Below are 8,138 nucleotides of genomic sequence, written 5' to 3' on the forward strand. Positions count from 1 at the left end.
TGGGGGTGCTGGGCGGGTGCTTTGGCTATTATAGGGGGAGCTACAGCACCACCTAGCTCCTCCCTGGCGCCGCCACTGTTTCTATCGCCTGATGAGGGACAACTCTGTCCGGCTTATTTATTTAGCATGAAAGCTAGCGTTAGCTAACTAGCTGCCAGCCCGCTTCTAAATACTGTAAATACCTTTTAATTATCGCAACACATTTTAACAGTCCAACTGAAATACTGGTGGTGAGCTCCAGGGTCCTGAAGCTGCAGACGGACCACAGTCAGTGGGGCTCGGCCAGCGTGGAAACATCACTAGAAAGCTCCACTGCCGACCTCGACGACCGGGGACAGCAGGGCTTCTATCGCCAGTGAGGGACAACTCTGTCCGTCTTATTTTTGTAGCATGAAAGTTAGCCTTAGCTAACTAGCAGCCAGCCCACTTCTAAATACAATACGTTTGAATTATCTCAACACTTTTTAACAGTCCAACTGAAACACTGGCAATGAGCTCCAGGTCCAGCAGACGGGCGGCGTCAGTGGGGCTCGGCCAGCGTGGAAACATCGCTAGAAAGCTAAGCTGCCGACCTCGACGTGATCTGATCTACAGCGGGACACGGAGAGCTCCAGAACCGGTAGCAGCAGAACATCCCCCCTGGAGCCCACCGCAAGTGTTGGTGGAATATCAAGTTAGCGAACTAACCCTGCTTATAAATAAATACATTTTAGTTATTTAAACACTTTTAACAGTCAAACTGAAACTAGTTGACTAACGCTAGCTTTCATGCTACATAAATAAGCCGGACAGAGTTGTCCCTCATCAGGCGATAGAAACCTTGCTGTCCCCGGCCGTCCTGTTGGCTCAGAGCTCCACAGACTATGTCCACAGGTACAAATTAGTTTCGCACCAAATGTATCGCAAGAACTCGATGAAGAAGTGTTGCAAAACTCAAGAGGGCAGACTCGCCGCTGTGTGATGCGAGAGAGCACGCTGCAGCGACAGATTTGAGAGGTTGTAATCACTGAGTTGTGGTTGTACTGGAAAAGTGACTCAACTGAAAAAAACAAAAACAAAACACAAGTACAGATTTTTTTCACAAGCTCTCAAATCATATTCTACAAGTGCTCACATCGCATCTACAAGTACAGATTTTTTTTACAAGCTCTCAAGTCATATTCTACAATTGCTCACATCGTATCTACGACTACTGCTTTTTTTACAAGCTCTCAAATAATATGTTACAAGTGCTCACATTGCATCTACAAGTACAGATTTTTTTTACAAGCTCTCAAGTCATATTCTACAAGTGCTCAAATCGCATCTACGCGCTTTCACTTTTGCACCATATTTACCTTCATAGCTTTTTTTCCACAATGTACCACAATGTAGTACACCGTTGCCAGACATTCCGCCAAAGCACTGCGTAGGAGGGTCTGGCTACTACACACTGCATTCCGGATGGGAGAAAAACGTGCTCAGTTTATTCGTCATTTCTTTAAACCAATCACAATTGTCTTGGGCGGGGCTAAGCACCTGGCAGGAAAACGGTGCCTCCGCAAAATAGCCTCAGGAAGGAAGTTGTTTTGGTGGAACATGTATACGTTCAAAAGTAGTTTTAGTTGTGCAACAGAAAACTCAGATTAGGCAGATAGTCTAGCTAGCTGTCTGGATTTACCCTGCAGAGAACTGAGCCATAGTCCTCATAAATTTACCGGAATTTAGAATGCCAACACAAAGAAAGCGGAAAGGTAACAGACATCCAGCTGAAAAGGGTGAAAAACATTTTTTAATCCTTTTTTAGTGAATAAATATCTTTTCTGGGGGATGCGCTGAAGATTTGAAAAAAAACAAGAACTCGTAACTTAACCACTCAAACTAAATTAAAATGCTATGACTACATGAAACGTATGAGTCAGAGAGAGACACAGAGGGGTAAATTCCAATATAACAAGGTCCCTTTAAGATGCTTCATAACTCTAATAGTGATCATAACATGTTATCATTTCAAAGTGCATTTAAATGTTTACAAAAGGTAAAACTTAAGGAAATCTATTTTGGTAGTTTCTGTTAAGCTGCTCTTAAAGGCCAAATGCAGACCTAAAGTGACGTTTACATCACTTTTAAACTTCCCAGCGTTCCAGAGGCTGACAGGTGGCACAGCACCATGGCTGATGTCATTCCCCTAAGCTCCTATTGACGACAGTATGACACTACACCTGAGAAACCACTGACATCACATTTTTTTAAGTCATCGCGATATCAACTGGTGTAATACCCATGATGTGCCTTTTGTGTTCAATTTAATGTTCAGTTTGTTCGATAAAAGAATGTTAGAAATAATTTCCTTTTATATGTTTTAAATTCAACACGCAGCTTGTTATTTTTAGCAGAAGGCTGAAAGCAACAGAAAGGCAGAGCGGAGTACACTTTAATATCTGTTTATTTAACGCAAGTAATATCGTTATTGCTTATTCCATATTTTCCTCAATTCGTGCAGCCCTTGTGTTAATGTTCACCTGAAGATTTTGCTGTTATAAGTAACTGAATACCTAACTATATAAATCAAGACATAAAATTCAAACGTAAACGTGTGTGTGTGTGTGTGTGTGTGTGTGTGTGTGTGTGTGTGTGTGTGTGAGACCAGGGTGTTATGTAACATTCTCAGCCCTGCTATAGCTGCCTGGAAAAACCAATGATTAAACTGCACCTCTGCGCTACATCATCTTCTGTCTACCCAACTGAGTCATATAAACACTAATGGGTGGTATGGATGAAAGCTGCTCCCGGCCACAGTTTTATAAAAAAATCCTGCTGTCTCATTACGTCTCTTTTGAGTTGAAGCTGTAACTCTAATTGAGATGCTCATTTCTGCCCATTTCTCTGTGAACAGATGGGAAACAAACCTAAAGAAAGATTTTTATTAACAGCAGTATGTAACTGCTCTTTTTAGAGAAACCAGGCTTAACTAACACTTAGTAATTTCCTCTCTTGTTCTTTAATGCCAAGTGTCACAGATTAGCCAGACTGAGGACCATTACTAAAACCACCAATAATGCAGCTAGGATTGAAATATATGCAGCCTTAGATGAGCTACTTTAGATACTGGAATGAGGAAGTTCAAAAATGAATCATAAGAAGCCACTTGAAAGTCAAAAAAGAGCATGTTGAAAGAAGCGCAACATCATTTTGTTTTTTAAACCACAAAGATAGGAGCACTATGGTGAAGCAGATGGGCAAACGTTGCACAAATGGGTCTATTTAATGTATGTACAATGCAAAGATAGAAAGTGAAGCGTGGAGTAAGGAAAATTCCACGTAAGAAAACCTGAAAATTCCGGTTGAACAAACAAGTAAAAATTAGCAAATATTTCTTTCTGTTCACCTAAAGTTTTCAGTTTTAATTCAACACAAGAGCGACTCTAACTGAAACCAGTATATGTTCTTAGTACAACACATTTTCCAGAGCAGTGCTACTTCACACAAACTAAATGTATCAGCAGCGTTCAGACAGCGGAATCCGGCCCACAGATGGGACAACAGCACTATGAATCTGCAGATTTCAGAGAGCCAAATTTTACAGCTTGTTTAGTTTACAAATTTTAAAATCTAACTTTTTGTGTTAGAGCGTAGTAAAACTATACACTAAATAGACAGAATTAGAAAACAGGAACTACATTTTTTACTCCTTGGATAGGATGCACACTGCACTGCTGATGCTGTCCTGTGTTAGTGTAACAATGGCCATGTGCCTTTCAGACTTTAATAATGTTTTTTAAATGCATATCAAAAGCACAGTATCTTAATGTAAACAAAAGAGATTGACCGATTGATGAAAGTGCTTTTATCTTTTCTCAAAGTTTTCAAATTCTTTAAATTACGAGTATATATGTGGTCATTAAATTGGTCACAAATGACTGTAAGGGCCTAAATAACTTAAGGGTTTCAACTGAAAAGTCTGATGTTACTGCTGCTGCTGCCAGTTCCAGATCATTTCCCTGCATGCACTCTAACTTCAGACCCCACGGCTGTGTTTATTACGAGACAAAAGAAAGTGAAAGTGTGCTTTTGTGAGTGGAGTTCCACAGGCAAAAGCAGTGCTGGGTTTTGCAGACCAAAAAGTGATCTGCAGAGTAGATGCATCTTTGACATTTACCTGCCACACTGACTTATTGCTACCTGCCTGACAATACACAGACAGACACACACACACTCTCTCTCGAGTGTGTGTGTGTCTGTGTGTGTGTGTGTGTGTGTGTGTGTGTGTGTGTGTGTGTGTAGAAATCAGCATGATTTAACTCTCCCTGACAACAACTGGGTCACATGCTAACACGCTGCTGGACAGTACTTTCACAAATGCACACACACACAGACATAAAGTATAAATAAAGTGCTGACCTACATATCAACATATCAAGAGGCTAATAGCTAATAAAAAATGTCAGGTCTCTCTCTGCACCAACACACACACCCCTGCTCCAGGGACAGGAGGTGGTGTAAATGTAACCTGAGCACTTCTACACAAAGTCCACATACAGGACGGGACATATAGGGAAGTGGGGGTTGAGGTGTCATTTGGTCACTTCCTGTTTACCTTAACACCTTCCCCCCTCTTGTCTCCCTCTGAACCCTGTCCTCCCCTCTCAGATCTACAGACCAGCTGATTGGTTCATAAACCAGTTATGAACTGATGACTCCAAACATCAATGGTATATACACAGCTTTGCATTGATGAGGATAAAAGGGAAACTGGAAAAAATTAGATACATGTTACAACCTGTTTCATTACGTTGTTCATTTTAGTGACATGTTACTGCAGCAAGCAGAAAACTTAGCAAACCTTATGGAAAAAAGTTCTCTCCTCTTATCTTTGGATCTTTGCATCCCTAATGTTTGGATTTAATATTTTCTTTCCGAACACCGCCTAAAATTCCTTGACTGAGGGTATCTGTCAATACAGAGCACTGATCTGTTACCAGCGCAATCCATTTTTCACATTGATGTTTTATTCATGAAAACAAATAAGGTCAGGAATTGTGGTGGCGCTAAAATCTGAGTCAGCATCCGCTGTGACTAAATTAATGTAGATTTAAAGCAAAAAAAAGGAATTGTCCAAAGCACAAGAGACAACTGTAACAAAAGTTTGTCTTCTTCTGTTAACTGAAAGTATTTGCAGAAAATCATGTTTAGAATTATAAAAGGGATTTTTTCAATACTAAAAAACAATAATAAACATATTTAAATGACTTACCAATATCAAAGCATTTGAAAAAACACTACTAGACATTACTAGAGTCGATAACCAAACCTAATAAAACAAAATCTAGATACTTTTATCTAGGTCCTAGTTTTTCCTCAGGTTCTAGTTTAGAAACATTGACCAGACTACGATGACAGAGAGAAGGAGTCAGAGTCACAGGGCTGTGGCTGTAGGTTTGTTAGTGTTTTCTGGCCTATTGGGCTGATTCCTTTCTCGTTTGTCACCAGCTCACTTCTGATTCACATCTAGGAAACAAGAACAACATCACAAACAGCCCCAGGCCGCCGCTGGGAACTCCCTGCTGCCAGTCCACTTCTTTTAAATGCACAGGACAAGAAACACAGTATGTGTGTGTGCGTGTGATGAAATAGGCAGGCATTCAATAATGCAACCTGCACTGTCAAATTTGCTCATAAACTCCCTCCCACTCACACACACACACACACACACTCACACACACTTTCTCTTCCTACCTACACTCTCACTGGTTCTCACACATACATGCATTCTGGCAGGGCGTCTCCATTCTTCCCTCACCGTAGCTTTCATTTAATTTCATACTACAATACATGCATGAATCTGCCGCATCAGGACACACACACACACACGACACACACACACACACACACACACACACACACACACACACACACACACTAGGCCCCATCCATACCAGATCTACACCGGGATTAAAGGGTTTTAACAGTAATCTATCATGGCTGATCTATAGTGTACAGTTACTGTTTGGGCGCTGAAGTCTCTGAGTTTTACGGATCAGAGTGAAGCTGCAGACAGAGGCTGACCAGGGCATAGTTAACAGCAGTGGAAGAAGTATGCAGCTCCTTTACTTAAGTAAAAGTACAAATACCACACTGTAGAAATATTCTGTTACAAGTAAAAGTCCTGTATTGAAAATGCACTGAATGCAGAAAAATCCTCAAATTTCAGAAACTGGAAACAATCCAAACAGTTGTATAAATAGTCTAGTTATTTCAGCTGGACTTGTATGTCTATTGTTGTGTAGTTCAATTTGTAAAGCACCTAGTAACTAAAGCTGTCAGATGAATGTAGCAAAGTAAAAAGTACAATATTTCCCTCTGAAATGTAGCAAAGCAGAAGTAGATAAATAGAAAAGACAAAGTAAAAGTAAGTCAAAAGTAAAGTACAAGTACCTCAAATTTGTACTTGTGTACAGTACTTGAGTAAATGTACTTAGTTAAATTCCACCCTTAATAGTTAAGACAGCTGCAGATTTCACATTTTAAAATGTACCTTTTTTACATGTATTCTCATCAATGTCTGTCTGACATTTGTTTCATCTGAAAAGAACACAACATGGTTTCTACAGTATGTGAATCAATTTTCTTTCCCATAAAAAAAGGCAAACAAACAGCTCTGATGTTAGACACATGAAGGCTTTGTACATTACTCTGGGCCCCCTTCAACCACTGATACTTTATGTAAATCTTGAGACAGAATACTTTTTTGGACAAACAGTGTAGCTGTGTGTAGCTCAGTCTCCAATGAGTAAGAGCCTAGCAGGCTAATCACAGTGATGTAGTCTGTCTGCAGATTGACAAACAGCCAGGAGCAAGAGCCTGGATCTGGGGGAAATATTTTTTTAATGCCTCAAATAGTCTGAAAGCTTAGATGGAGAACAGATTTGAGGGCAGTACCTGTGTGTGTGTGTGTGTGTTTGTGTTTGTGTTTGTGTGTGTGTGTGTGTGTGTGTTTGTGCTGTCTCAAGGCTACCTCGCCAAGTAATAGCGATTAAGAGGAGCTGGACTGACCCCATTTTTCTACTAGTCCCTGAAGCGAAGTGAGGATAAAAGATGAAGGGAAGTTACATAAGCTCTACTCCCAGAAGACACTCACATATTCTGTCTAACAGCCACTGTCACAGACAGTCACAGAGAGACGGACTGACTGCTACATGCGCTGCTGGTGACAGAGATGAACGGGAGAGCCGAGGCTCCTGTGGCTCCGGCAGCCAGTTAGCAACCTCCCATGCTTTTAACCCAGCTGGATGCAGTCCACTGGTCAGACCGTCCCTGGAACTGGGGGAGGCCGACTGAGAGAGCAAAAATCAATCTGATAGCTTGAGTTTCCATGCCAGGGGCCACACAAGAGCCTGGCCGACCGACCAGGGAGCCACTGATTCAATTTCCCTAAGAAGCCCAGCTGTTACTCAGAGGGTCAGGGGAAAGGCGTGTGTGTGTGTGTGTGTGTGTGTGTGTGTTTGTGCCAAGAGAAACTGCCATACTAGCACTTTTCTTTCTTCTCTCTTTCTTTTTGTAATTCCATTTTTATGCCTCCACTTTGGCAGACACCAGATTCAAAACATTAAATCTAATTGGCTTGCTAAATGACTGTGCGTGTACTGTGTGTGTTTGTGAGTGTGCACGCACGTGCATTGCTCTTTCACAGTGGTAAGGCTCATGACAGGCTATATGTTATCCATAGAGCACCTGCATGTGACTCTTTGATTTAATTATGGGCACAAACAGACTGCAGTGCATGCGCTGGGAGAGCCATGGTAAACAAGTTCCTTTTTAGAAAGCTGCTCAACACTCACTTCCCTGTTGCCTGTTTCTTGCTATAACAGTATTACATTCTTTTTTTTTTTTAGATATCTGTGCTTCTGGCAATGTCAATCCATATTATATACTAATATACTTCACTAGGAGTCTGCAACAAAACCACAGTTTAGAGTGTGGCATAATTTGCTATCACTCAAAAACTATGCCCCGTGTGTCATCACATCTTACACTATATCATTGTGAAGTGTAATTAAAATCCCTTGGACTGAACCAAACAGACTGTTGTGGGGGGTGTGCGGTGAGGACCCAAACGCAGAGAGAAGGAGGCGGCAGGAGCAAGTCACAAGGGTTTTATT

At 41.2% G+C, this 8,138-nt stretch overlaps 1 protein-coding gene and 1 long non-coding RNA gene across 4 annotated transcripts in view; one reads left to right on the plus strand and one right to left on the minus strand.

Moving 5' to 3' along the window:
- The window catches only part of LOC117953608 (zinc finger E-box-binding homeobox 1-like), an 82,726-nt gene that overhangs the window by 40,979 nt on the left and 33,609 nt on the right, over positions 1–8,138 (minus strand). The window lies entirely within an intron of this gene.
- The window catches only part of LOC117953693, a 19,930-nt gene that overhangs the window by 1,090 nt on the left and 10,702 nt on the right, over positions 1–8,138 (plus strand). Inside the window, exon 2 of the long non-coding RNA XR_004658655.1 lies at positions 6,066–6,073. This is a non-coding gene — a long non-coding RNA (uncharacterized LOC117953693). The remainder of the gene's footprint in view (positions 1–6,065; positions 6,074–8,138) is intronic.

This window comes from Etheostoma cragini, chromosome 12, assembly GCF_013103735.1.
Source record: "Etheostoma cragini isolate CJK2018 chromosome 12, CSU_Ecrag_1.0, whole genome shotgun sequence".
NCBI classification, from domain to species: domain Eukaryota; kingdom Metazoa; phylum Chordata; class Actinopteri; order Perciformes; family Percidae; genus Etheostoma; species Etheostoma cragini.